The sequence below is a fragment of the Rhipicephalus sanguineus genome, chromosome 5 (assembly GCF_013339695.2).
Source record: "Rhipicephalus sanguineus isolate Rsan-2018 chromosome 5, BIME_Rsan_1.4, whole genome shotgun sequence".
Classification (NCBI taxonomy): domain Eukaryota; kingdom Metazoa; phylum Arthropoda; class Arachnida; order Ixodida; family Ixodidae; genus Rhipicephalus; species Rhipicephalus sanguineus.
This window is the reverse complement of record NC_051180.1, coordinates 105,774,631-105,802,291: the sequence shown is the minus strand read 5'-3', so window position 1 is coordinate 105,802,291 and position 27,661 is coordinate 105,774,631. Positions and strand designations below refer to the sequence as shown.

Below are 27,661 nucleotides of genomic sequence, written 5' to 3'. Positions count from 1 at the left end.
TCCGAACGGTGAAAATCCTAAGCTTGATTGTGGGACCTCTCGATAGGCAAACACAGTGCAGGTAGGTACCGTCCCAATCAGCGGGCCTTTCTTGACACATTCTTCTTCACCATATGCTAATAGTCCCATTGAATCTTTCTACCAAAACCGTTACACATGGGCGTGGTAAGCGGTGGTTAGCAGTTGCTGAATGGACACAGCCGGTGATTTCCCTCATTAGGTCGGATGTAAGTTCGACCCTCGGTCGCTGAGTATCCTCCTGGGAACTCCATACCGAGCGAACATCTCCAGCAGTGCCTCTGCAATCTCCACAGTATTGATGTCTCAGAGCCACGGCATCCGGGTATCTAGTTGCCATATCCACCAAAGTTAGTACGTATCGGTTGCCTTTCCTTGATGACGGGGAGATGGGTCCGATGACATCGATCCTACTCTCTGGAATGGGAGTTCGATGGTGGGCATGCTTCCGAGGGGGGCCGGGCGCTTTTCCCACTCGTCCTTTCGGTATAGTTCGTTGACATATGTCGCAAGATTTGACGTAACGTTTTACGTCGCTCTGCACGCCAGGCCAGACAAAATTCTTCTGTTATCCTGGTCGTTGTACTTTTCGCACCTTGGTGTCCAGCATGACTGCGTCATGCCCGAGACCTAGCACAGCGGCTCTCAAACCCTCCGGTACAACAAGTTGCAGAATTTCTCTCCCTGTGCAAAAAGTGCACTTTCTGTACAACAAGTTATCTCGAATGAGGTACTCAAACGTGTTCGACCCCTCTTCCTCTTCTGAACTTCCCCCACCGTTTTGAAACAGTCGGCGAGTGATCCGTCCTCTTTCTGCTGTTTGCTACCTCCGCAGGTGTAACTTTCAGCGCCTCCGCCGCAGGCACCTTCAGCTTCGGTGTTTTTTTCTCTGTTCGCAGTGGCCGCTCTAGTTTGCACCGCCGATGAAACCAGGGGGTTGCTTATTTCCAGCTCCTTAACCTCTGTTGTCTCCTTACTTTTTCCCTCCTTCGGGTTTTCTTGAGGGGGCCGTTCTTTCGTTTTTTCCGGTTGCCCGCATCCCTGCGTATTTTGTCCGGTTTCGTATGTCGCCTTCCATTCCGAATCTGGGTCATCTACCTGTCTTACGCCAGGGATATTTCCAAGAATTAAGTCGTACAAGGGCTCTTCCACGCACTTCGCTGCCACTGCTCCTGAATAGTACGGTGTAGACACGCTTATGATGGCCTCGGGCAGCCACCTCACGGTACCGTCAACCAGCGTCACCGGCGTTTGCTCACCTGTGAGCTCTTCATCCTTGACGAGATTTCTTTTTACAAGGACGGTATTCGTTCCGCTGTCCCTCAAAACTGAGACACGCTCCCCGCGAATATCTCCGTCTACCACTGGCATGCTGAGTCCACAGCCGATCACTGGCTTCGTCATTTCGGTTCCTTTGATCGTGTCACATTCAGTCTTATCCGCATTTGTGACGTCATTGCCTGCCATCCATTCCTGCCTAGGGCTCACGACGCATGCAGCCTTTTCTTGGGTCCTAACCCTGCAGTCTTCGGTACTGTGACCCCTTCTATTGCAATTCTGGCAAACGAGCTGGGCCTTCCCCGTTGCTCCTCCAAACCGACAATCTGCCATACGGTGTCCTGTTCTGTTACAAATAAAGCATCTAGGAGCCGGTCTGTGCGTATTTTCCTGCGATCTCTGCTTCGTCGTATCGGTGCTTAGCGATTTCGGTGCCTCTTCTTTCGCTTTTCCCAGGTTTCTCAGGTCCTGTGCTTCCATGAACTGGTCAGAGAAGTCCGTCAATTCCTCCACTGTCTTAAGCCTCCGCTCCTTTAGGAATATGGCCAGCTTCGGGTGGCAGCAGGACAAAACTGCTCCTTCACCATTAGAGCTTTGATTTCTTCGTACGATTTTTCCGTACCTGACATCTCGATCCATCGGTCGAGATAACCTGACAAGCGGGATGCAAACTGTTTCCCTGTCTCTGAATCATTGGGCTTGCTGCCTCGAAACCTTTCTCGGAATCCCTCGGCCGTTAACCGAAACCTCTGTAGCAGGGTGACCTTCACTTTATCATAGTCCGTCGACTCCGTCGCGGGCATCCTTCCAAACACTGTCAGTGCCTCGCCAACCAAACAAAGACTGAGAGCTGTCGCCCATTCGCTTCGTGCCCATCCTTGCCCCGAGGCTATTCTTTCAAAGCGATGCAAATACGCATCCAGATCATCGCGCTTATCGTCAAACGTGGCCATCAACTTCCTTGGACATATTTTTGTCGCTCTCGGCACCTCTTCGCGGGCTGTCGATGAGGGTCTCTCTTCGCTCCCTGCTCGTACCTCTGCCTCCGCTGCACGCAATCGCAGCTCTAGCCATTCTTTTTCCTGAACCGCCTTTTCTTTTTCGAACGCCGCCATTCGTACGGCTCTCTCCTCTGCCTCTCGGGCCGCTTCGCGCGATGCTGCTCTCTCATCTCTACGCCTCTGTGATTCCTGCTCATATAGCTTAAGCATCTCTTCTTTGCTTAGCCCTAAATTCCCAGACATCATCATCAACTTTACCAAGTCCATCGCTCTGGTTTCAGTACGAGCGCAAGCGTACCGACATTCACGTAAAGACAAATTGACTGGTTAGATTGTATCCTGGCAGGCTCGCCAAATTGTCGTCACCGTCAGTTAAGTGAAGGAAACCAGAGGGATGCACATGTACACTTTTCGCTTCGGCTATTTACTTTTCGAACATACATAAAAAATAGAATACACACAAAAGGTACTGTCATCAATATTACATCGCTAATGGCTTATTCGATAGTCAACATCGCTAAGTAAGAGTCCAAATCACAAACTAATTTCGCTTCTGCACGTAAAAGACAATAAAGTCCGAATTTACTTCTTTGGTGGCAGTTGGTGTCCGGTGTTGCACTTGACACTTGCTGGAGCCCTCGTAGCATAGCCGGGGGAACGACTTAGAACCAGGGACCGGAGCGTAGCCGATGTTGGTTCTGTCCAGCTCGAGTCGCGTACGTCTTCCTTTCGCCCAAGCCAAGGTTCGACTGCCCCGAGCTCTAGGTCGTCGTCTTCGAAATCCCTCTCCCGAGATTCCTTGGGGTCAATTGTGGGAGAGGAGCCTTTCCTCCTGCCGCGCCGGTGCGCACGGTGTTTACATTGAACTTTGCGCGGCGCCGGGACCGTGGGGCCCGCGCAGGGGGCAACTTCACGTTCTGCTGTAAGATACGGGGGGGCCCGCTCACGGGGGCGGCTTCGAATTCGCACTGTCTGGCGACGTCTTCTTTTGGCGCAAATTCACTTGGCATTTGGTTATTCAACGAAGTCCATTTGAATATGCACACTCATGACACTCGTCGAGTTCGTCCTCAGTCTTCCCAGGCCAGCCACTTCTTCCTCGTCGCTCGAACTGCCTTTCCATGGCCCGCGCACCACGCGCGCCTTTCTTCATCGGCCCCGCACGCCGATCATCATCACGGGGAGCCCGCGCACTTCAAATTCGGCACCGCACGCCGAGCACCACACGACGCCGACGCTCGTTCACCGTCCTCTTTACCACATAGTTGTTTGCATAACTGTCAGATGGAATAAACAGGTGTCCTGCCTTGCAGTTATGGTGAAATGTAGCGAAAAAGTTGCAGTAGAAGAATGTTCAACATCTTGAAATGTTTCCCTATTTTGTCACTTGCTTCAAAAGTGAAACTGAAAATGTGCTATTGCTAAATATACTGTTCAAAAAGCAAGCTCGTTATATAACTTAACATAGCCATCATACACAAATGCACATGTTTGCACCTGTGTTACACCTGCTTGCTGTATGTTATGCATACTGCAGCAGCTAGGGTTTCAGAAGGAGATTGTGTCAGTCATCGTGTAAAGCCAGACAAACGATTCTGTAGCCCTGAAAAGGGCTGCTTGGTTGCTTCTCGTGCAGAGGTGGTTAGAGGTGTGAGATGCGTTTGATGAGATGAGCGAAAATGAATTGCGGCACCGCTTTGGTCTGTCCAAACGAAGTGCATTGGTTGTGCGGTGAACTAAGCACCATTCATGAATGCCTTTAGGTCAGTGGATTTTCCACAGAGACGAAATTGTTGCACACACTGAAAGTCTTCACGAACAGAAGCTTCCAGCGAAGAGTCGGTAGCAGGAAATTTATAGATGATAATGGCAACACATTTCTTGGTTTCCAGCTCATGCCGCAGCTGCGAGATGGGGGCAACCGGCAGGCCGAGGCACTGGAGTTACTAGCCGCAAACACCAGGCGGCAGGGCCAGGCATCATTGGAAAGCTGCGCCAGGTTCAACTTCTCGGTGACGCGGTCCACAAATTGCAAGGCGTTGGTACCCTCGCCCGGGCCCTCACTGCAGCGGAAGCCACCTGCACAGTGATTTGTAAAGACTAGTTGTACATATATGTAGATTTATTTTTGTTCACACCACGAGTTGTGATACGCTGGTTTGCTTCAATGGTGCCCTGCAATTTTTTTTCAGTTAATTTTCTTTTTCTGCATATCAGAAGCACTGATGTGCTGTTTCATTGTACATAACACAGTGTAGCTCAGTGGTAAATCGTGTCCTGCAATGTCATTTTTTAAAATCTCATATGAATTAATGCATTCAGCAAGTTTGTAGTATATGCACATAGTGCACTGTAGTGTATCTTTATGTCTATAGTGTATACGTGTAGAATACTCAATTTTTACATATCCTAGAAAAAAAGAAGAGCGTTTGTGCATGGTCTAAATTGCACAATAATTTGGAAATATTGCAAGACCAAAATATAGTTGACGAACACGTGTTCTGTTGCTTAGAAGTGTTTAGACAACATGATTGGGTACAAACAGAAATTAATAATAGAGGAAGAAATATCAGCAACCAACAACTTGCATTTTCTTAGCGAGTTGGATTAGTACCGGTTCGACTGTGCCTTGTTTTCATGTACTACAATGACTTTTGTGCTGCGAGACGCGTATGATGATGCAGAGGAGCAGCAGGCACTTTGTAACAATTCCATTTGTATATTATAAAAGGACGCTACTTTTATGTTCTTTTCCTTGGCATTAAATTTAAGGGATATTTATTTACTCTGCTTTTTATGTGCATTGCTCGCGATACTTGTAATAAAACTTCACTTCTTACACCACCCTTGTTGTTCACCTCATTTAAAAGCACGATCCTTGTTGCACTAAAGCTAGCGCATGTTGCTGTGCTGATTCAACAGCCTTTTCAGGTTACCACTTTGGCTCCGAATGGCACCATGTGCCATTCACTGGTGAGCTCTCACTTGTGCTTAGTGTGAAGCACCATATTTTACAACCTGGTCGAAGTATTTCATCAGCATGGCATTGTGTGACAAGGGGCATAGGTCGGCAAACTCACTCATGAGTCGATTCACTCAGATTCAGATCGAGCTGCGAGTCCAGGTGAGTAATACTTTGGCGAGTTTGAGTCCGGGTGAAAACATGTTAGTGAGCCTGAGTCCGAGTGAATCCGCCTGAGGAAAATTTTGGTGAGTCTGAGTTCGAGTGAGCCCCAAGAGCAAAATATATTTCACGAGTGAGTCAGGGTGAACTTCACATTTTTTTGCCAACCTATTCAAGGGGGTTATTCATTTATAGGAGAACGCCGTTTCGTTGATATGTGTAGCAAACATTTGAAGTGTAGTAAAAAAAACTGCCTTTTGTTCATGCCAGTGACAAACACAATGAACAAAAACAAACACGCACCACACAATGCTGCTGAGGTCGCTGCAGCCGGCGGCGTACTCTGCGCAGGTGCTCAAGCATGCAGGCCCTGTGGTTCTCGAAACAGGTTCACTACACGGTTGCGCTGCTGCTGGCTCCCATTGTGGTGGTGGTAGCTCAGCTGCTGCTGGCAGCAGCTCAGCATCGTCGGTGTCGTCATCGTCCCCTTCGAGAACAGGCTCATGTGCCGCCAACGCAATGTCGTGCAGAGCTGCACAAGCAGCGATGATGCTTGTGCAGCTCTGCACAAGCTTACAGCGATGCACCACTCCACAACATTGCGCAAGGCGGTGTGGGCCTTGTTGTAGTGGTTATCAGGGGTGCCACGAGCTGGTCGTCCGGGCACTGGTGTCAGGAGCCACGGTTCTAATGTATAGCTGGAGTCTCCTGCACGAGGGCGGCATGACAGCTGTAGTGATAACGTCTTGAATGTGGCAAGCATTGACAGCACTTACCAAGCAAGCCGAAGTTTTGCTTTCAGGTGCTGACGGAGAGGGCTCCCCCGCCATACCCACGAGTCATGACATGACCCCAGGAAACATGGACTGACATCCAGAGGTCGGCATCACATGTCTGCAGAATTCAATTCAGTCAAAATTGCACCCATAAAAGACCTTGGGTACAATGTTGGGTATTATGTTAATGTAACTACATCTGTCTGCACTGTTACTGACTGTTGAACCATAGCTATGAACAAATCATCGACAAGGTAGGACTTGTACCATAAGTTCTAACACGCGGACAATACAGTGTCAAAGGGTAGTCTGCATGTTTACTGCTTGGAACAACCCATCTTCCAGCCACCAAAGCCTTTTAACCAAATTACTGCTGTATGTTTAAGGCAATGTATCACAAAATATCTACAACACGAAAAACTTGCGACTGAAAAAGGGTTATGAAACAATGCGTATTTAATGTATGTACATGCTAGGGCGCGTTCCGAGGGACCGAAATAAAGTTTATTCATCCATCCATGTATCGATCCATGTAACGTCCATCACGACAATGAACAATAAGGACATACTACGGCACATTCTGGCAGCGTTAATCTCAACAAATACAAATCGAGACTCAAGCTTCGGGTACACATGGCGAACGAGCAACGGTAATATTACGCACTGTGCAGGCCGCTGAACCAAAATGTACTCCGCGTCGCATGATTTCATTGCTTATCCTAAGCGAAGTGCCCTGAAACGAACCAATTCCCGTTCTGGATAGATCGAAAATACCGCTCCCACTATACTCAGTTGCAACAGCCTTAGTAAAGCGGAAAGTTTAAGCGATATATAAATGAAACAATTCGCTACGCATACAATGCATGAATAATACTCACGATCACGGTGTTCAATGCGTAGACTCCCTTCCGCGACATGTAATGCGTCGTGTCCGCGGAGCTCAGACCATGGGACTTCTGGATGGCGATGAGCGTACCATCCACGCACCCGACCACAACGGGAATCCGCCCGAGCCGCGCGAACGCCGCCTTTGTTCGCTCTTCGATTCTGTGGTCTCCGGAAAGGCCACCCACCGTTTTTGCCCGCGAACGACAGTAATGGCGTGTTCCTGACGGACGACTGCGACAGGCCGATGAATTCCTCGCTGCCGACAGCTCGCTGGAAGCATCCGATCGCAAAAAAATCTCAGCGCGCACAACACCTTCCGCTCTGTTTAAATCCCACTGGTTCGTTGGCACCCGATGACGGGGTCGAGTTCGTCGTACAACCAACGTACAGCACGTTTCGAGAAACGAAAGCGACGCTGGAATTCACACTCGCTCATCTCTTCAAACGCATTTCGCACCTCCTACCATTCTGCATCTGCTTCGAGAAACGCCAACGTAGCAGGGAAGCACCGTTGCAAGCGCCATTTTCTCAAAATCAGCTGTTGCGGCAGCCGCAACCGCCAAATACATGCCGTGCGACGCCATTGTTCGCGCGAGAGAACGCGAGCGAACGGGCTCGCTCTCCGTTCACTTTTAGCAGACGACATGCTCGTTATGACGCGGCATGACGTCACCAAAAAAGAAAACATCAAGAAAAGAAAAGAAATGGCCACGCCCCTTAGAGTGGCGTGAGTTGTCCGGCTTCAGCCAATCGCGTGCGACCATCAGAACGAACGCGAACGAAAGGCGCAGAACAGAGATCTCCGATCGCCCCAATGCTTTCAAATGCGCCTGAGCGGAGATATCGGCCCAGAGTATACCTGCTGCCACCTTGCGGAAAAGCGGCGGCAACTCGAGCACAGTGACACGGGCGGTGCATTGGCGGAGCGGCGCGTCGGGCCACCTGTTATTCTACCACCGTGGCCAAAACTACCGACTATGACGTAGTTCCGGTTAGTTCATTTCCACGCCCACACTTTTGGCGCGCTTGCTTGGGGGGAGCGAAACGAACTTTTCTTTCGCGTATTTTAAAGCTCCTGCTGCCACAACAGTGAAAAAAATTACGCCATCGTCTACAATAACGTTGGTCCTTGTTAACAAGAAAGTTTTACCGAATTGTAAAACCACTTCAGCATCCCTTTATTAAAGGGCCCCTCACCAGGTGACCTAACGAATATTAGTTAGACATTGCAAGTTGTTGCGAGCCCAATAAAGAGCATTATGCCACAAGAATTTTTCTAATCGGTCGGTTAGAAGCTGAGAAAAACAATAATTTGTAGCGGCGCGAAACCATGATGCGAGGAGGCGAGCTGCAAACCCTTGCCGCTCGGCCCGCGTAGCCTTCGCAAGCCAAATCCCTTCCCTGCCCTCTTCGCCACGCGAGCGGAAGGATCACATAACGCATACGCATGATCACGTCATGCGCACAAAATGTCACGAGCCCATGACGCGCCCGAACCAGCTCGAGCCCCCGAGACGCGAGCGGTGTTGTGGCGGCGTTCTTTGCGCTTCATCTCTGCAAGTTATGCCGAATGCGCCCTCGCCGATCACTTGGCTTTCAACCATAGAGAGGAAACTGGCGCTGCTATCGTTCAACCACCATGGGAATGATGGGAAGTACAGGCTTCGGATCGGATAGCGTTAGCTAGCGAACTGTCTATGGATCTTTTTCTACAGTTTCAGTTTCGTTCTTCGCGAGGCGTGGGTAGTGGGGTGCGTTTCAAAGCATTCAAGCAGCGCCTTTGTTGTTCAAAGAGGCTGAAGACCGCTAGATCTCTTGGTTTGCTGCGACGCTGCAGCTTTACAGGTTGTATTTGACAGTTTTAGCAAAGCGTCGTGCACTCACCGCTGCGCACAGATGTAGCGTTCCATGTCACTGCCGCAAACTGCATCGATTTCACGTTTGTTTGATAAGCGCGTCTTACCAAAACTCGTTCAAATCAGCTGCAAAACGACGGCGAAGCTAAGTAGACGCACCGTCGCGCTCCTCCGACTCGACTTCACGACAAAACAAGAGATGCGTTGGAGGCAGACCACTTGAACAGACGCACCTGGCATCGCAGCAGACGATACGTTAAGTGTTTCTCACTCAATACAGTACTGTTATTTCCATAAATAGATAATGCGTACTTTCGAGGGAAAAACAAGCGTGTTTCTTTTCAAGTGTTGTACAAAAATAATTCATTATTTGGTGATGCCAAATCTGGAACACAATTGCAGAGCAATGCATACCCTGGTGGTTGAATTTGTCCAGGTTTCAGTTCCATCTCACGGTCACGCAAACTTTTTGCAATAAATTTTACATACAAAAGAATGAAGCAAGATTTAATTGGAATTAACTTCATATCCCTTTGCTTTACACTCGGCAAACAAGCGTTGCGAATCTCAAGAACTTAATCCATCCGAAGCAAATCCGAAGCCTGTACTTCCCATCATTCCCATGGTGGTTGAAGCGCGTCTCAAGGAGCCCGCGTAGACACTAGCGCCAGATTCCCCTCTAGGTATTATTGTAAGAAACTCTATGCTTTCAACCTATTACTGAGCACGAAAGCTGCAACATTTGTACGGACGCGAGACTAGCGGTGTGCCGCATGAACATCTAGTTAGACGCGGGAGGATAAATGAGCCTAATGAGCGCTGGAACGCGGTAGAAAATTAGTTTCGTTGTAAAGGGTGGCGTCTGCACGATGCGCAAAGCGCGAGAACACGAACGCGTGCGAAGCGGAGGTAGATTAGTCTCGAATCTCGCTGCGATTCGCAGTAAAAATTAAAAAGAAAACGCACACATTCCGTTTGTGTGTTTTATTATAGCTCACAAGTTTTATTCACCCATTCAAGCAACAAATTACAAAAACTACGCGTCGTGTCAAATAATTATCGCAGTGTCACGTGCTACTGTTGGCGACGTCAGAGCACATTCGTCTACGTAGAGGAGCGACGTCACAGCACTATCATCTACGTACGGCCGTTTTCTCATGTACGTCATGCCCTCATTCTCTGGGCGCGTGGACGCGAGAAGAAGGGCAAGCAGCGTTCAGCTTGAAATTTGACCCATTTACGCGGTGCGTAGCGTTGCAAATTTTGGCAGACGTAATTGTGAACGCCTAGTGCATGCATTGCGCTCGTCAGCTCAAAATTGTCAAACCTGGTGAGGGGCCCTTTAAGACTAACACGTAGACTTTTTTATGCTCAGGTTCCTTTTCATTTGCAGCCAACCATGTTATTTGTAAGTAGCAATACACTTCGATAACTCCTGTTACATATTATATTTACTCGTGCTTGGAGTTTTCTTAAAGGCTATGATGGAAACAAAAATATATTTACCGTAACGTGCTTATATCCGGGGTTTCAAATAATGCTAAACATATATATAAAGATCAAATACGAGAGTGACCGGAGCAAGATCGGAGCCTTTACAATGTAACGTCTTAGTAGCGGTGCGTCCAAATGTCTGGCTCCAATTGAAAGTGCAATGCATAGCTCTCCCATGGTAGAGAGCACGCTAAATTGTCCACACATATCCAAGAAAAGCTTGTATTCACTGACCTGTGAAGCTGGTGGTATTCCAAAAAACCCACGGCACCGAAAAAAATAAAGCGTGACGCATGGTGACGCGCTCACCCAAAAACCCTCCTCACACACAACTGGCACGCACCAAAGAAATAATAAATAAAGCTAAATAACCTTTATTTCCGGGGCTGCGGTTTGAACCCTATGCTCAGGTGAGCGCCTTGACCACTAGGGCACGTGCACATGCTTGCCCAACAACGTGAACTGAAGCATACGAATGCGTTCTACCGAAAATGCTAGAAAAAAAACAAAACATGGTTGGTCCCTAGGGACCAACCATGATGGAACTTCATCATAGGAATCGGTATAACACGAAACTGAACTGTTTCTTCACGGGGGTATAGTTGATTGTTTATTCTACATTGATGTATGAGAGCTTGCACAATGTCTATGGATGTTTGGCAGCTGTAGTACTGTTTGACGTGGATGCGGACACGTGGGCGCCCAGTGCACATTTCCATCCCGACGGGTAACGTCAAAGATCATGACTTAACCTCTGTGGTAGCTGAAATAGTGAACATACACGTAGACACAGCATATGCTGAATCCCGCAGAAATATGGCATCAGCAAGCTCATAACACTTGTGCTTGATATGCACTGATTTGAGGAGAGAAATGCCAAAGTATGCGCTCCCAAATAATAGGGTAACATATACAGTACACTATACATGTGCTCATGCATATACCACACAGCGCTTCAGGAACGCGAGAGGCAGAGTTCCTAGCTTGAGCGGTGAACGTGGGAAGGCGTCCCGGTTACCGCTGCACCTAAGGCTGAAACTACCAAAGCACTCACGGTCGGCGCTCGTTCATGACGTGGCCTCCGAGATTATCTCCGGCAACGCAACGGCGCGTTGCCGGTGCCAATTGCGGAGGCCACGACAAACAGCACGACCGGGCTAGAAACGGGAGGGGAAGGCGATCCGCGCCGTGTCTCCTCTCTAGCTTGGCCGTGATTTCTCACTTGGGGAGCGGAGAACGCGGTGTGACTGCCAGGCGAGCGTCGCAGAGTTGTTTCTTTAGTATTGATGGATGCTATGAGTGAGGCTTGGGCAGGAGGTTGCCACCTCGCGATGTTTTGAGGCGTTCAAAAAATTGCACATCTCTTGGAAACGCGCCAAATGGTACAACTCTAGCAAATTTCGGAGAATATGGTCATGATACAATACTTCACCGATCCCAGATGGCGACACCCCCCCCCCCCCGGCAACAATGTTCACTGGGAAAGGGAGAAGGTGTGAAGGATATAAGGCGCGTTTTTGAAGCTTCATGCATGAGCATCGGTAGCGCAGTGGGCAGAGCGCTCGGAACTTATCTTCGTGAACCGAGAGGTCGTGGCTGCGACTCCCATGATCCCAGGTCATCCAAATCAGCGAAACTCTTTCTTCTGGTTTTCCTTCGTCATCTTTATTTTACTGACATATTTCCGTCACGGAAATACGTCAGTATGTTACGCCCAGCCTAAACAGCTCCGCTGTTCAAAACAATTGGGAAGAAGTACCTTTAATTTACTTGAATTTATGTCATAATTACTGCACCACAGTCAAATACAACGAATAATGTCCCATTTAAATATTTCGTGTGTGGACAATGCGTATGGTCGATTTCAAGAATTGCACATTTCGAAAGTGAGGTTGTACGCTCGCTAAGATGGGAGAGGGTGTACATGGAACGACACCTCGCCAAACTTTCTTGGCGAAGAGGGCATGTTACGCACAGCAGCAGCGCTTCCAACACGGCTAGCGTTTGAGCACTGCTGTGATAGCAATGCGCGTTTTGGGCGAGTGGCTGGGTGGAAGGAGCCACAGCGGCACCGAAACGCTACCATAGCGCTCCTGCGCGGCCGTGAATTAGCATATCGTCGTGCGCATCCATACGGCTTAACTTCGTTTGTGTTTGTTGCTTTCTTGGTCTCGTCCTTTGCGCTGTTGTTAAAGCATCATGAACAAAGAAATCCTTAGTGGAAACTGCCGAAACTTCAGAGCAAGATGTGATGCTTCAGGAAAGGGGCGACAGCAGATGCAATAGTGCAATAAAACACTACTACCACCGCATAGCTTAACATAGAGTAAAAAAATAAGTACTTCCAAGTACTTAAAAATACGCATAAAAAGATCCGGCAGATCCCACGCACTGTGGGAATCGATGTAATGCGAAGCAGCCAGCAAAGAGCCGCGTACATCGCCTAGTTTGCCTTTCAGGCAAATGAAGGCATTCATGTCATGACATCTAGTTCACTGTATATCGCATGTTTATCGTGCATTCATGCATGTACATTCTTTAATGTAATTAAACATATATTCTGGTATATGCAATGCATAACCTGTCGTTTACGTTCGTCACACACTGATGCCATGCCATAGCAACTTTAATGCGTATCCAGTTAACAAAACGGCCGCAAGCGCACCAAGACAGTGGCATGTAAATCATGCCCTACATGGCATGCACGTCACGATTTTCATGTTAGCACCTGTGATTTATGTTCTTCATACAGTCACGTCATGCAATACGAAATTTGGTAGATGTCAAGATAGCGAAACGGCCGCAAGCGCACCATGAACGGGGAATGTATGTCATAGCATACATGACATGCATGTTATGATTTTGGTGTTACCACCTGTCATTTATGTTCACCATATGGAAATGCTTCGTCGTACCAATTTTCGTATATATCCAGGCAATTAAACGGCCGCGAGTGCCCCGAGACCATGTCATGTAAATCAGGCTGTACATAATATGCGTGTCATGAATTGCAGGATAGGACGTGTCACTTATGTTTACCATACAATCTTGTCACGCCATACCAATTTTGGTATATATCATGTTAACGAAACGGCCATAAGAGCACCACGACCGTGGCATGTAAATCACGCCATTCGTGACATGCAGGTCATGGTTTTCATGAACTGTAGTAGGGTACGGATTTGGGGTGGTTGCTTCATGATTACGAGTGAAAAACAGCGCTAAAAAGACGGGACAAGAAAGGACGGTCCCGTTTCCTTTCTTGTCCCGTCTTTTTAGCGCTGTTTTTCGCTCGTAATGATTTTCATGTTATGACCTATCGTTTATGTTCGTGTCACAGTCTTGTTGTGCCATACCAATTTTGGTATACGTCCCTCTAAAGAAATGGCCAGGAGAGCTCAAAGTTGTAGGTGACTAGATAGATAGATAGATAGATAGATAGATAGATAGATAGATAGATAGATAGATAGATAGATAGATAGATAGATAGATAGATAGATAGATAGATAGATAGATAGATAGATAGATAGATAGCCGGTTCCAATCGCGGAGGCCACGTTTACAACGATGAAATACAAGCGCGAGACGCGCGTACTTACGCATTTTGCTGAGCGAACTGCTTGCATAGCTTCCACAACGTTGCAGCTGATGTATGAAACGGAATATCGTTCTTTAAGCCTTCCCCCCTTTTTTTTTCTTAACACACACAAGCAAACGCATATATCGCGATATGTGGATTGTCTGGTCATTAAGGACAGCTTACTGCTGAAGGCGTGAAGTCTTTCAGAATGAGAACCTTGCTATAAATGAACGAACGAAAAAAAGGGGAACAGGATCACGCGCTACGTGACGCCGGCAGGCTAAAAGAAGGGTGTTCCACTCTTGCCGTCATGGCTACGAGTAGCGCTGAGTGACACTCCCAGGTTTAAATCCAAAGATATGCCCGATAAGGTGTACGAGAGGTCGACCGCCGCGCCGTAGCTCAATTGGTAGAGCATCGAATGCGTTATGCGAAGGTTGTAGGCTCCGCCCCTGCCGGCGACAACTTGTCTTTTCATCCACTTTAATGTATTCACATTTGTATCATAATTACTACAAATAACGTCCCCTTATAGTGTCCTTGGCTTTATTATCTGTTAGTTCTCATTAAGGTTGTGTCTAAAAAATAAAAACGAGCCCTTATATTGCCCTTATTTTGCCTATTCATAGAGGGTGGTAACTTCATAATATCAGCCAAATTTGTTCTGAAACAGGGAAGCAAAAGCGCCACAGACTCGAACCTGCCTTTATAATGAAGGCCATTTATACGTCGGTATGATGGCATCACAGTTTGTTGACTGAATTCCATTGAAAAATGTTTTGCGCGAGTGCAGCATTGTACTTCATATGTCTCCAACTAGAGACAGTTTGGGTGACTAGATAACACAACGTATGACGCAGTGAAAAACACCACTGTCCAGTATGCCAAGATCCTATCAGTAAAGTTGGTGTAACCGTAATTGAATTTTTAAGTGTATGATGCCATATTTCATTAGTTTTATATTACCCAGTGCCACCCTGAACTCACAGGCAAAATTGAATTGTTTTCAGCCGTCTTCATACTAGAAATGAACTAAAACCGGTTTATTTTAATAGAGCTTTGGAAAAGAAGCACGCAACAAGTCAAAATTATACAGCGACAACAAAAGAAGAAAAAAAAAGAAAGAAAAAGAAAGGAGCAGTGAGCATAAATGAACCCCGAATGCACTGAAGCTATTTTCTCTGCGGTTCGCGTCTCTTTCGAAGTCTTAATTCCGAAGAACTGTTTGTTCAACGCCGCCGCGACCAATTCGTAAGAAAAGCCAATTAAATTCTTTGAGACAACAAGCCCCTTCCGCTGCGGAAAGGAACACCCCGAAGGCAATGCGCAAGTTGGCTCTGTCGCGCGCTTTCTTGCGCACCGCGAAGCCCGGCAATCGATCGCCTTTGAAGTCTTATCAAAGTGGAGTGCGGAAAAGGCGATCGTCCTGCGTGTTTTGTTTGACTCGCACGACAGGTTACTCGACCTAAAGAGGGCCCCGTTCATTTCTCCGTCTCAGTCTAGGAGAACTGGCACTACGAGGTAGACGTGGATTGAAAAAGAAATAGCTGAGGTTGCTTTAGACATTTCCTAGTTAATAAGAGATGCCGAAGATTGATTAAAAAAGGGTAATTAAATATTGGTAAGGCTAATATTATGCACCACTTAACCTACCCACGTAGTAAAAGTTATCCTTTACGAAACTGATGCATTAGGAGAGCGCATCACGTTGAATAAATACCCTTTATGAAAGGTTAACGGTAATGACGTAGGGATGTTAAACGGCTCTTAAAGGGGTCATGAACCACTTTTCCAAGTAATGGTCTAATGACCTCAGTATTGGAGTTTACTGCCTCCCGAATCGATTGCCGCAAAAATGTCTCGAATCCGTCAAGAATGAGCGGAGTTCCGGGGGGGGGTTTGGCGCACGCTCTCAGCGCTTTTTCTCTCTTTTCTCGTGCCGACGAGCGCACTGGAAGCTAGACAGGAGGGATGGCACGGGGGAAAGAAGTTACGTCAGCGCGCGTCATGAAACGCGATCGCTCTCCCGCTGTGATTCGCATGCGCGAGTGCGGCTACCGTGTTAAAATCCCTCTATACCGTGTAAATTTAGCAGACAGAGGAGTGCGGCGCGGGCAAGTGGCGGCACCCCGTGGCAAGAAGCGCATCTCATGCGGCTATCGGCCAATAAGCATGCTATATCTCTTGCGACGTAAACTGGCAGATCCGCGACGTCAACGTGCAGACGCCCCGCCCACTGACGAGAGTGAGAACCGGCCTCTGTTTGAAAAGAGGGCGCCTGAGGAAACGGCAACTTCGCGCTCCGCTTGTGACCTTTACGCGGCGCGCACGACTGTACTATTTTGCAGAGCAGTTCATAGCCGTGTCAGCTTTCCGCAGGATGTGTTTTTTCAACAAGCCCAAGGTGTGCTTCATGACCCCTTTAAGCACATTCTGAAAATACAAAGAACGATCGCGTTATTATCTCCTGGAGTTTCGCTTTTTTTCTGCACCATTCGTGACGCCAGCCCTCTGTTCACGCGACATCGATCAGGAAATAATCTCTCGATAGGTTCATATACGAGGAATATCAGTTGTGAATGGTCTCCTAGCCCGCTTTGCCATGTAGTCTAACGCCCGTTCTGCCTTGTGTGACTTGACTCTCACGCGCGATCAACCGATTCCACTTCGTTTTGTGCGTTTTCGACTGCGCCAGCGGAGATAATAGCGTGTTGCCGAAAAGCGCGAAATCCTGATAGGCTCAACTCTTATTGATCACATTGTTGACGTGTTTTCTGGAGAAATAAGTGGTGATGAGGAGATATGGCCTGTACGAAGGGTAGGGAATGTGAGAAAGAACCCGATCTCTCGTCTTTGAACGAGGATTGGTTTAGGGACCCTTTAAACATGGAACGTGTATTTCATTCCTGTCTGTGGCGACCGCATTGTGATGGGGGCGAAATTAAAAATACGAAAATACAACGATGTATGTACATGGATTTTGGTGCGCGTTAAGGAGTACAAGGTGCTAGAACGAATGCTCACGCTCTCTCATTATTGTATCTCGTCTAGTAATCACGGTATCTTGGTTCTAACACGTAAAACATCATAATTGAACTACTAGTCGAATGAATAGCAGGTAGATTTTTTCCACTGCTACGCAGGTAAAGTATTAGCGCGCTAGTTTTGCACGAGCGCGTACCTCGATTTTCAATTTGACTTCTGCGTTTTAACGAGAAGTTTCAGCCTCCAATCCTAGAGAACTAACTAACCAACCTTACACCTGATTTCGCATGATCACAGAGAATGAAGCGACGGGGATCTAATCCAACACGACGGCTTTCTGAAAAAAATCAGTCTTGTATAGGCCAAGCGCGGTTACTTAATATTTGTAAATATAATTTTAAGCTCAATAAGAACGTAGTAATTAATTGTTGTCGAGGGAACTGACGAAAGCAAAGGAGGAAAACGGTCACCAAAACTCCTGTACCCCATCTTGATTACCAATTTCCCAAAGGTGTTGACATTGCAAATGAATCGTTGATGTTATGGATCGCAAATAAGAAGCGTACGTGTCACACAGCGTAAAAATGTACGTATATCGTGAATTCAATTAAAAGACTGCGCCAAATAAGAAAGCAGAAAATAAAATTCGGCAGATCCCCCGTACCGTGGGAGTCGATGTTATGCGAAGCGTGCGGCGAGAAGGTGACTGTGGCGTAATTTTTTTTACTGAGCGAAACGTTACAAAATGACGCTGAAGATTTATATCAATTTTATACGCACACATATATCTCGAAGAGCCGCATATGTGTTATATAACGAGCTGTTTACAGTTGGGTAACGCTGCCAACGGCAACGTGTGTATTACCAGCATCAGAAGCAGTAAGCTGATATGTAGTGCTTATAATTGTCCCTTATGATGCAGAACGCACGCACGTTTCACGAACCTGTGTGCATGCATGTGTGGAAGAGGTTCTTGACAGTTTTCGGACAAGGTCATTATCACCGTTATCAGAGGGAACCAGCAGCTGGTCATAACTTGTAATCGGATCCGGTCGTGATCGCGGTTCCGAGGGGACCATGTGTAGTGAAGTATGAGACATAGTATAGCTGTAGCAAATAGCGGATGCCTTGGTCATTTTTTTTGACAAATTGTCTGTCGATAGAGCCCGCGACATGTCGGAACTTGAAGTCACCCTCGCGTTGGTGAGGGGTGACTTGAAGGCCGTCGAGTCTGGTAGGCCTGGATAGTGCTACCTAGACTGACACCAGTGGATGGCGCTTGTCGTATTCGTAGACTGCCTGGGCGTATGTGGCCTACGTAGCCTAGTCTACAAAGCGGCTTTCAATCAATCTGGCATCATCCTCGGTCAGCATGAGGCCATCGCCCAGCCTCGTGAGAAATGAAGAGGACACTGCGTCGTCCTGGCGGACTAAGTGCACCTTACGGTGCGATGATGTGAATATCATGCGTGCCTTTCGTTAATATATTCCTCCGGGGTCGAGCAATGCTTCACTATAGCTTGCTGAATCATAGGAATACAAATGTAATGTTTATTAGACTGCTATAAAAGCGGAGCCAACACTGGAACCACAGACGTTAATCTGATATGACTCCTGTATCGTAGGAGTACATATGTAGTGTTTATTGCTTTCTTGTAAAATTACATAGCCATCACCACAACCGCAATTGACGTTCCACCGACATTACGCCTACGTAGGCGTTTTTTCTAAACCAGTTTATATACCTGGCGTGGCCTTGTGGTAGAATACCTGATTGCCACGCAGAATGCTTGGGTTCGATTCCTACTGGGATCCTAATTTTCATTCTTTCCATTCGTCCGGTCAACGCTGCCGATGTGCGGTTTTTCTTTGTGCGGTTTCTCTCGCATTTAAGTTACTAATGTCTGTTCTCGCCGTTCCTGGGTAGATATAAGCTGTCAGTCACCTGTGGCGCATACCCGTACACCGAGGCCCGTGGTAAATGGGTATATGCCACACGTGTCTAGAGGAAAGGGTTTGACGACGTACGCGACAGTACTTTCACGTTATTCATGTCATGACCCGACAGTCACATTCGTCAAATAATCTTACCCTCCTATGCCAGTTGTGGTCTACACCAAGTTAAGGAGGCGCTCATGAGCACCCAGACGTAGGCGGCTAGATAGATAGACAGGCAGATAGATACGTAGATAGAAACGTGCAAAGTGTCAAAGGTTCGCTAAGAAATACTTCGCATTTATATGCAAAGGTTATGGAGAATGATCGTCGATGTAAAGTGGTAACCGAACGCTTGATAAAAAGGTATTTGTTTCAATAAAGTATGTAGTAAGAAATAGTAGCAATATGAAGTAGCAATAAAGTAGTAAAAAATGTATTTGCTTCAATACGCTTGAATGCTTATATTTTTTCTGAGGATGTCGATGCAATTAGCATTTTTTAACTGACAGCGCTGCATCGAAGGAAGCATCGGCCGTTTATTATACCCTGTCCACGATTTGATTTCGAAAGTAAGACACTTTCTAGTGCATTGCAATGACTAGACGATCGGCCGCATTTTGTGCGGATGCTACCAGAACACAGTCCCCATCGCTTCTCGGCCCACAAGGCCAGTGAAGGCAATTTTGTGCTTCTTCAGAACGACTGGTCTATGCGAACGCCTTCGACTAAGTGCTGCCGTAAGGATGTAAATGGAATAAAATGCATTAAACGAAACTAAAAACTTGATCAAACGTGTAATTAGAGAATACACTTCACAGCTTCGCCGCAAGGCCGAGGCAATGCATGCGATAGCAACAAATCCGAATGTTATGCGAAGTAAGGCTAGCAGCTAACTCCTTTACCATCCGACCTGGCGTAACCCAGCAAAACGCTGGCATAAGCAAACGCGGCCGCTGCAGCGAGCAAAACGACCTACGTGCCGTCTGTCGCTTCAACGTAAACTGAACGGTGCGAACGCAACACATACAAAGATATGAGCCGTCCGCTGATCCCTGTCAAGATAGGAGGCGCGCGACCGCTCCCGGCCGCTCAAAGTACGCAGTTCCGTCTGGAGCCGCGCAGCCTCCCCTACTGGACCTTCATGGGCCTTTCGCGCGATGGAACAGAGCTGGCGCGTGTCCTTTCCGCATGAGCCGCGATCGTCGGCTGCCCACGCATGGAACATACGACGCGTGGGACAATGTTTCACCCTTGGACTTTATGTGGAACATCACGGCGACGGAGAAGATTAGCCTGCAGTGTCTATATAATTGCTATCACAATAAAAATTTAAATATGGATTAAGCTTTTGACAGGAAACACTCCATACTCACTATAGAAGGTGTGAAGTAAACGGTCCTTTCGACCTAAGTGACGTAGCTGCATGTCTTTATTTTGCATAGTTTCATGTCTTGCAGGCCCACGTAACACACAAGTGACATTAGGTAGCAGTGTCAGCGTGAGTTCGATTTACTATCTCATAAGAGTAAAGAGACTAAGACCGTGTTTTATTCGACAGAAAAGAAGCCCGAAGTACCGTTAACGCTTACACTGATGGTCCAAGTAGTGACGTTGAATTAAAGTACAGAAGGGCGTGTCAAAGCCGAGAAAAACGAAAAGGCGCACGAACAGGAGTGACTATTAATGGAATAATGAAGTACCCTGAAGCGCATAAAATCCTAACGACGTAAGACAGATGTCCACGCACAACCTTGACACCTCCACGAGACCACCTTGACCTCCCCAGTGGAGAAGGGAAGCGGGCGTTGCGACGTATACGTCGTCAGGGGACGTCGCCCAGATATCGGAAGGCACCGCATCGATACGGCACTTCGTTAAAGCTGTCGCGGAACGCTGGGCTCGGCTTTACGATAAAAACGAAAAGGTCTCGGCGCTCGGCTTTCGATGTGCCATTTTATTTTTCGTTCTTCTTCTTTTTGCGTTGTTCCCCTATGCAGAACGAGCCGCCCGCACGTGGACGGAAGAGCGCCTGGGGGCCAAGTACGGAAATCAATTTGACCCCGGCTCATTTTGTTCTGTTGTTGTCATTCCTTTCCCCGTCGCTAACCCAACACCCCCGTCTCTCGCCCCCCTGTACCCCTCCCCCAGCTCTCCTTACCCGTAACCGCGAGTCTCTTCTTGGCCTCGGGCTGTGTTTCGGCCAAGAACCAATCAGATACGTTCGCGAGGGTGGGTGAAGGAAACACACTGATGCTGGAAGAATGGGCTGGCGAGAGGGAGAGAGCTCTTCAGATCGGCAGGCTGCTGGCTGGGGATGAAAACGAACAAAACAAAAGGAGTTGTGGGAGAGGAGGGTGCTAGAAAGTATCGCCGCGCACGAGAGGGCAGAGCGTAGAATGTGTGGGGACAGTGAAGAAGAGAGGGAGAAAAAGAACAACATTCCTTTTTTTTTCTCCCCGTAAACGAAGGCATGGACATATAGCGGGTACTCATTAAACACGCCCGGCTCGAAGCTGCCCGTTTTTTTTTTCTTGCCTGAACATTTTTATTTCCTTTCTATCTGATTCGCATCTTCCCTATTACTTCGGTTGCCTCCGTTCCTGACTGCATATCGCTCCCGCCCTCGCCTTCGTTTGCACATACGCTCTCCGTGCATAGGTTTGCACGCTTTTGCGTGTCGCGCATTACATCTGCCATGTTTGTCTGTTTGTTTGTTTTCTTTCATTCAACGCTCGTAATGGTCTCGCAAGTCTTTTGACTTCTCCGCGTGCTCCTCCTTGTGCTCGGGTCACGGCAGCGTATTTTTTTTCTTTTTGGCGAGAGCGCATGCTTAAAATGCTACTGCTACTGCTGCTAATGCCGTTTGCGGGGCCCTTCTCGTCTCTGCCTCGCTCTAGCCTCAGAGAGAGAGCCGCGCGGAAGGGAGGAGGTTGGAGGCGGAGGTCATAGCACCCGTCCCACTGCGTGTTTGTTTGGTTCCGGAGCTTAATTCTTGGGGAAACGCACTCGGAATGGAGCTTCAATTAGGACGCGGCTCGCGTAGTACGATCGAAAGGCGCTCGCGTCCCTCCAATAAGGAGCACAAGCCCCGTCCGCTTCTGCACCGCGGGTTGGAGCCACCGAGAACCCTCGCCCCTTGGCATCCGTGTTTAACTTTGGTCGAGAGCCCAAAGATGGCCCCAGGGAATGTTAGCGGTGCTTCGGCGAATGGCATAACCATTAGTTCTTTTTTGTCCTGTTTTATCGCGTTATCTGTTGAGTTATCGCTTCGGCTCTGATGTATATCTTCTTTTTCGTTCGTATGGTTCCTTGGTTAATGCTAACCGAACTAGTACGCAGGGCACTCGCGATATTGCTCCTCGTGTCAGGCCCCTCAATGAAGAAAAAGAGAAGTCGCTGAAACACTGGTGGCAGCGGTTATTTCGAGTACTACGGCCGCAGCAGCAGCTACAGCGCGTGAAAAGAACAGCTCGGTAATGCAGCAACAACACATGTAAAAAAAAGAAAGAAAAGAAAGAACGCTGTGATGTTGCGTACAAAAGGAAGCGTACGATAGTAAACGAAGGTAGCTCCTGTGTGAAACGACAAATAAAAATAAATGCACCGCTCTGGGGCCCCGGGCGACGAAGGCAAGAGGCCACCGTGAGATAGCGTGCATTCGACGAATTATCTGTCCCTCAGTGGGCGCCTTCCGCCATGCGCATGGAAGCGATCGCTGCCGTGCACTGAATAAGCGAAGCTACCGTGGACAGAATTAGAGGCAGTTTATATGTAGTACGCGTTGCCACGCATACTGCAATGCCAGATCGCTGGCTCTTTTTCTATTTACTTCGAGCTGTCGCCGGCTTCGCCTTATTCTATCTCTCTCTTTTATTCGTTGATGCTGTGATTAACAATGTGTTCACATCAGATGTTCTTTCTTTCTGCACCGATGCAGCACAAAGTTTGCGAACAGCTAAATAAGGAGTGTTTATAAGAACCACAGGTAAATTACTGCAACTTCTTCACGAAGAGCTGCCCACATTTAGTTGACTCTAAAGCGATTATGGCGAGCAGTTTCATTAAAAATAAATTGTAGCAAGAAAGAGTCGCGCACATTTACTCGCGCTTGGTATAAAAGTAATATGTCTAAAAATGTAATCATTATTCGAGCTGCTCATAGCCAACATTCAACCCGTTCACAAAATACGAAACTGTTGTGTATGTATTCTTGATCAGGATATTTTTCATAAATACGGGTCATCGTTTCTTGCCCGAGCATTGCATTGTTGTTATATAGTTTCACGGCCGAATAACTTCCTTTTCTTATATTTTTGAAAGCTATCTTGGCTTTCGTTGCGTGTAAGCTGCCCCTAACACTATAGAGCACATTTTCCATACATTGTGTTTTCTAGTGTTGTTCTGTTTTGTTTAAGCTTTCGCTTATATATGTGAATGTAATTTCTTCAGCTAGCCCTACGCATTCTGGCCCGACCGGCTGCCTGGCCAGGGACGAGATATTTTGGCGATAAGCATTTGATGCATGTTCAAACAATTTTCTTCGGTAAAGAATGGCGCCCGGGCCTTTAACTTGGCGAGCCAGTATCTTTACTCGGTTTGCTATCCTACACGGGGGGAGAGGGAAAGAAGAGGAAAATAATAAAGAAAGGAAGAAGGAAAAGAGAGGACAACTATTACGATCGCATGCATATCGCACCGTATCTTCTCTTCCCGTTGCCGACAGCTACCACTACTGCCGCCACCTCCACCACCACCAGCAGCCAACGCGTTACATTCGGAGAGCCGAAAAGACTCAGGGGTGGTGATAGCCGTGGTGGATGTCGTGTAGCCATCATTGCCACCATTGCCACCATTGCGCACTAATAGAGTCGGCACAAGATTCCACTGATGATCTGCGCGACGAAGATCTACGTGTCATCGCTGTGCTGAGGTCATTGATAAGCACAATGCGCGCACTCCTCACCGGAATGAGAACCCCATCAGCTGAAAGCGCACTGCATGCTCTGGATACCTTGCAGCTAGTCCTTGCAAGCCTTCATTAACATCATGAATTGCAGTATACTTCATCTAAGACAGTCGAAGTCGAACCGTACTCTGGGACAGTTCGCAGTTTGAAACCTTCTGGGTATGCGCGGTGAACGCTTCTATACGTGCGAGGGTATTAGTTCTCCTCTCATCCCTCCTTCATTTTTAGATGCGAAGTATCTTAAGGCGGAGCTCAATCCGGTGGTGGTGGTGGTGGTGGTGGTGGTGGTGTGCGGCGTGACCACCCTTACTGCGCATGCGCATACCCTCTCCACAACCTCCTCTCCACTCACCATTACCCCTTCCCCTCTCCACTTTCCCTCTCCCTCCCCCTCTCAATTTTCCCTCTCCCCTTCCCCTCCCCACTTTCCCTCCCCCTCCCCCTTTCCACTCTTCCTCTGAAACGCGGGCTAGACATGCCGAAATTCTCTCCTGCGCAACGCCGCGATGAGCTCGAGCGCATGCGCGTCCCCTCCCCTTCTCTCTCTTCTACGCTGCCCCCTCTCGACCGCCTGTCGACCGCGTTCCCCGCTCGCCCTGTGAGAATTAACGGCCAGGCTAGATGGAAGATACGACGCGCGTAGCGTCCCTCTTCGCGTTCCACGACGCGAGGTCGGTAGCATGCCCAACGAACGCCAACGGAACGCGATCGTGCAAGTTCTCCGGCTTCGCATCGCCTCATGGTCCCCTTTAGCGGGAGATGGTGTAATTTTTCTCTATTCTTTTCCTCCCCTTCCCGCTCTCCCCGTGTAGGGTAGCAAACCCCGTAAAACCTGGCTAACCTCCTTGCCTTTCCTCTGCAGTTCGCTCGCTTTCTCTCTCTTATCACTCGGTGCCTCGCCAATCGTCTTGGAAACGGGCGCTAGTACAGTCAGCTAAAGGTATTACACAACAGATGGCTAGAACTCGTCTAGCGTGTCCTCGCTGTATGATAGCCGTGTGTGACTCACGAATGGTTCGACAAAATGGATCACGTGATTATGACGTCAATAACGTGTCGTATCTACATTGCCTACATTGCCTATACAACTTTTTGCACAAATGATTTAAGCATCTTCGAATATCGCGTCACTAGAATCAGAACTCTCCGTAACACGCTTAATATCTAGAGCAAGGGCAGGAGCTTTAATACATCGCGTCTCAGCTAGAGGTAAAAAAAACTATTAAAAGCTCTTCCTATTGAAGCGTTTCGTATGCCGTTCCAATAATTCCATACGTTTCCCTAAGAACTGCTTATGGTGTCCACATATTTTCCATATGTTCTCCATACATTTCCGTACGAGTCATACGATTATTGGAATTACATACGGAATGCTTGATTAGGGCTAGTATAGCACCTAAGTGTTCACCGTTCTCTCATTGCGATCATGGAAAATACAGAAGATAAAATAAACGTTTTAGATAAATAAACATAATACGCTCAACTGAGTTCAACAGTGTGCGTGGAAATTTTCTCTCATTAACTTGAAAATCATCATGAGATAAAAGCTGTTATGATTTCTCCCTCTTTAACTACATTCGTCTATCTGTTTGCCTGTATTCTTTTAATTTATTTTACAATCTGCGTGCTTCGAAATCGTACTTTCGTTTTATCACTGGGCAAGCTAAATAGGCTATTCATTTATGGACTGACTGAGTTGATTCTTAACGACATTACGCTACGCTTCTACTTGCTCAGTCAAAATGCGGAAAGGCTCGCAGTCCTTCACTGCAAGACAGAAGGAGACGGTGACGTAATTGAAGGTCGCGTAGATGGACTGGTGATCGCTTTAACTGCTCGCTATCGCGGCTGACTTACTCAGCGGCAGCAGCTGGAAGTGTGCTTCGAAAAATAATAAAGAAAAGGTGTAAAACTCGAAGCCCCGAAACTTTTGCCTGGTTGGACGTAGTCGCTGAGTTCTTCCAAGTCTGCCGTAGCACCGAGCCGCCGATGATGCATGCGAGATCAGGGGCGTTCCAGCGTGAAGGTGGTCAGAAGATAGTGGGTTTGTAAGGTAGGCCTGCTCGAAAGGAGGGGCTCATGGGATTCACCTTCTTGCCACGTCGCCCTGAACTGACCTCCCACAGGCCTCGCATAAATCTTAGCCTCCCTCATTTTCGCGAGCTTTGCCTTACGCTCGAATTCACCACCAGGGGTTAGTTTCCGTCCATATATCACGGGGCCACGCGCGCGCGTCTATAGTTGCGTAAAATTGCATCATATATCCTTCCCGTGCTCTTATCTTCAGATGGTACCGTGTCTTCACGCACCCGCTCCCTTCAAGCCTATTTTGTTCTCTTGTTTTTGCACTAATTTTAGGTTGAAGGACTGCGAAAACTGAAGGTGTATTTCACAAACTACAGTTGACGGGAGTGCGCTTAAGTTAATTTTATCATAAGAGTTCTTGAACGCTCCGGAAACATCTGCGCTTTATTCGGGCATTGCCTTGCCATTACGTTACATACTAGACTGCGCAGGAAGCCATACGTAGATAGCAAGATAATCCAGACGCCTAGTCATTGGATAAATGGTTGGGCTTCTGGATTATGTAAATTATTGTATAAATTGTATAAATGATATTATTGTGCTTCTTTTGTACTTATGTGTACGGCATTATTTATGTAAGATTCGTACTCTATGTCTTAGATATACCTTCAAAAATGCATGGGTGTATCTGCGCCATTTCAACTATACCTTCTTACTGATATGTGTTCATTTCTGCATGGGGACCATTTCTCTTTGCACTCCGCATTCCACCACCATGTTATCGGTTAAAAGGAAAAGACAAAGTTAGGCATATTATCAATTGTTATCATCGCCACCGTCGGGATCATCCCCAGAAAGAGTCCTCTCCGTCCTTTATACCCTTGTAGTCATCGGTAGCAGCTAAACCTGAAGTTAATAGCCGCATCCCCGTAAAATTAGTGTCAGCAGGTACATAATTCTCCAAAGTAGCAAGCGACACACGAGCTTTCAAACATGCAGAAATGACGCACAGGTCGGAATCATCTCTCAACCTTTCAGCTACAGCATTGTGACAAAGAAAATATAAATGTAGTAGACGCACGCGCGCGCGAGCACGCACTCATGGCGGGCCCTGCATCGCGCTATCTGTAAAACGCATGGGGCCTGGGGAAACGCACGACGAGAAGTGGCAGAGCAGCGGCGGCGGGCGCAGTCGTGATTGATGAACCATCGTCGCGTCTTCGATCGCGACCCGCCCCCACATCGCCTCGCCGTGCGCGACCGCGCGAAAAGGCGCTGATAGCGGAACGAGCCGTCCTCCGTCGTCGTGCAGTCGGTGGCGTCGTCGACGACGACGTACGAGACGGGCCGATGTTGCCGGCGACGAGGCGTTATTAGGCGGACCGATGTGCTCTTCGGGGCGCCGATGTGCGAGCGCGAGCTCAAAGCCGAGCCCGCCCGCTTCTTCGTCGTCTCACACACACGCACACGCACATACACGCCGACGACTCGTAGCGCAATTCCTCTGGTCCCGCGCTAACGCAGCTACCGTCGCAGTTGGCTTCCAGTCTTCCGTCGACGTCCTTGAACGAACCACTCTCCCACCGCCACTTTGCCACCCCTTCCCCCCTACTACTACTGCTGCGGCCCCGCTCTTCGCTTCTGCGACGTTACGTTGTTTCCGGCTGGTACCGGATACTGACTGCTGAGGAGGGGAGGCGAAACGGATGGGAGAGTGGAGTGGGCGGGTGGC

General features: G+C 47.9%; 1 long non-coding RNA gene across 1 annotated transcript; it reads right to left on the bottom strand.

Annotated features, from left to right (window-relative positions):
* Window positions 1-5,853: 5,853 nt before the first annotated feature.
* LOC125758440 (uncharacterized) lies at window positions 5,854-7,714 on the bottom strand. Its single transcript, XR_007416070.1, has 3 exons — window positions 7,076-7,714; window positions 6,198-6,315; window positions 5,854-6,129 (listed from the first exon to the last, which is right to left on the bottom strand). It is a non-coding gene; the product is annotated as an uncharacterized LOC125758440 (long non-coding RNA).
* Window positions 7,715-27,661: the final 19,947 nt, after the last annotated feature.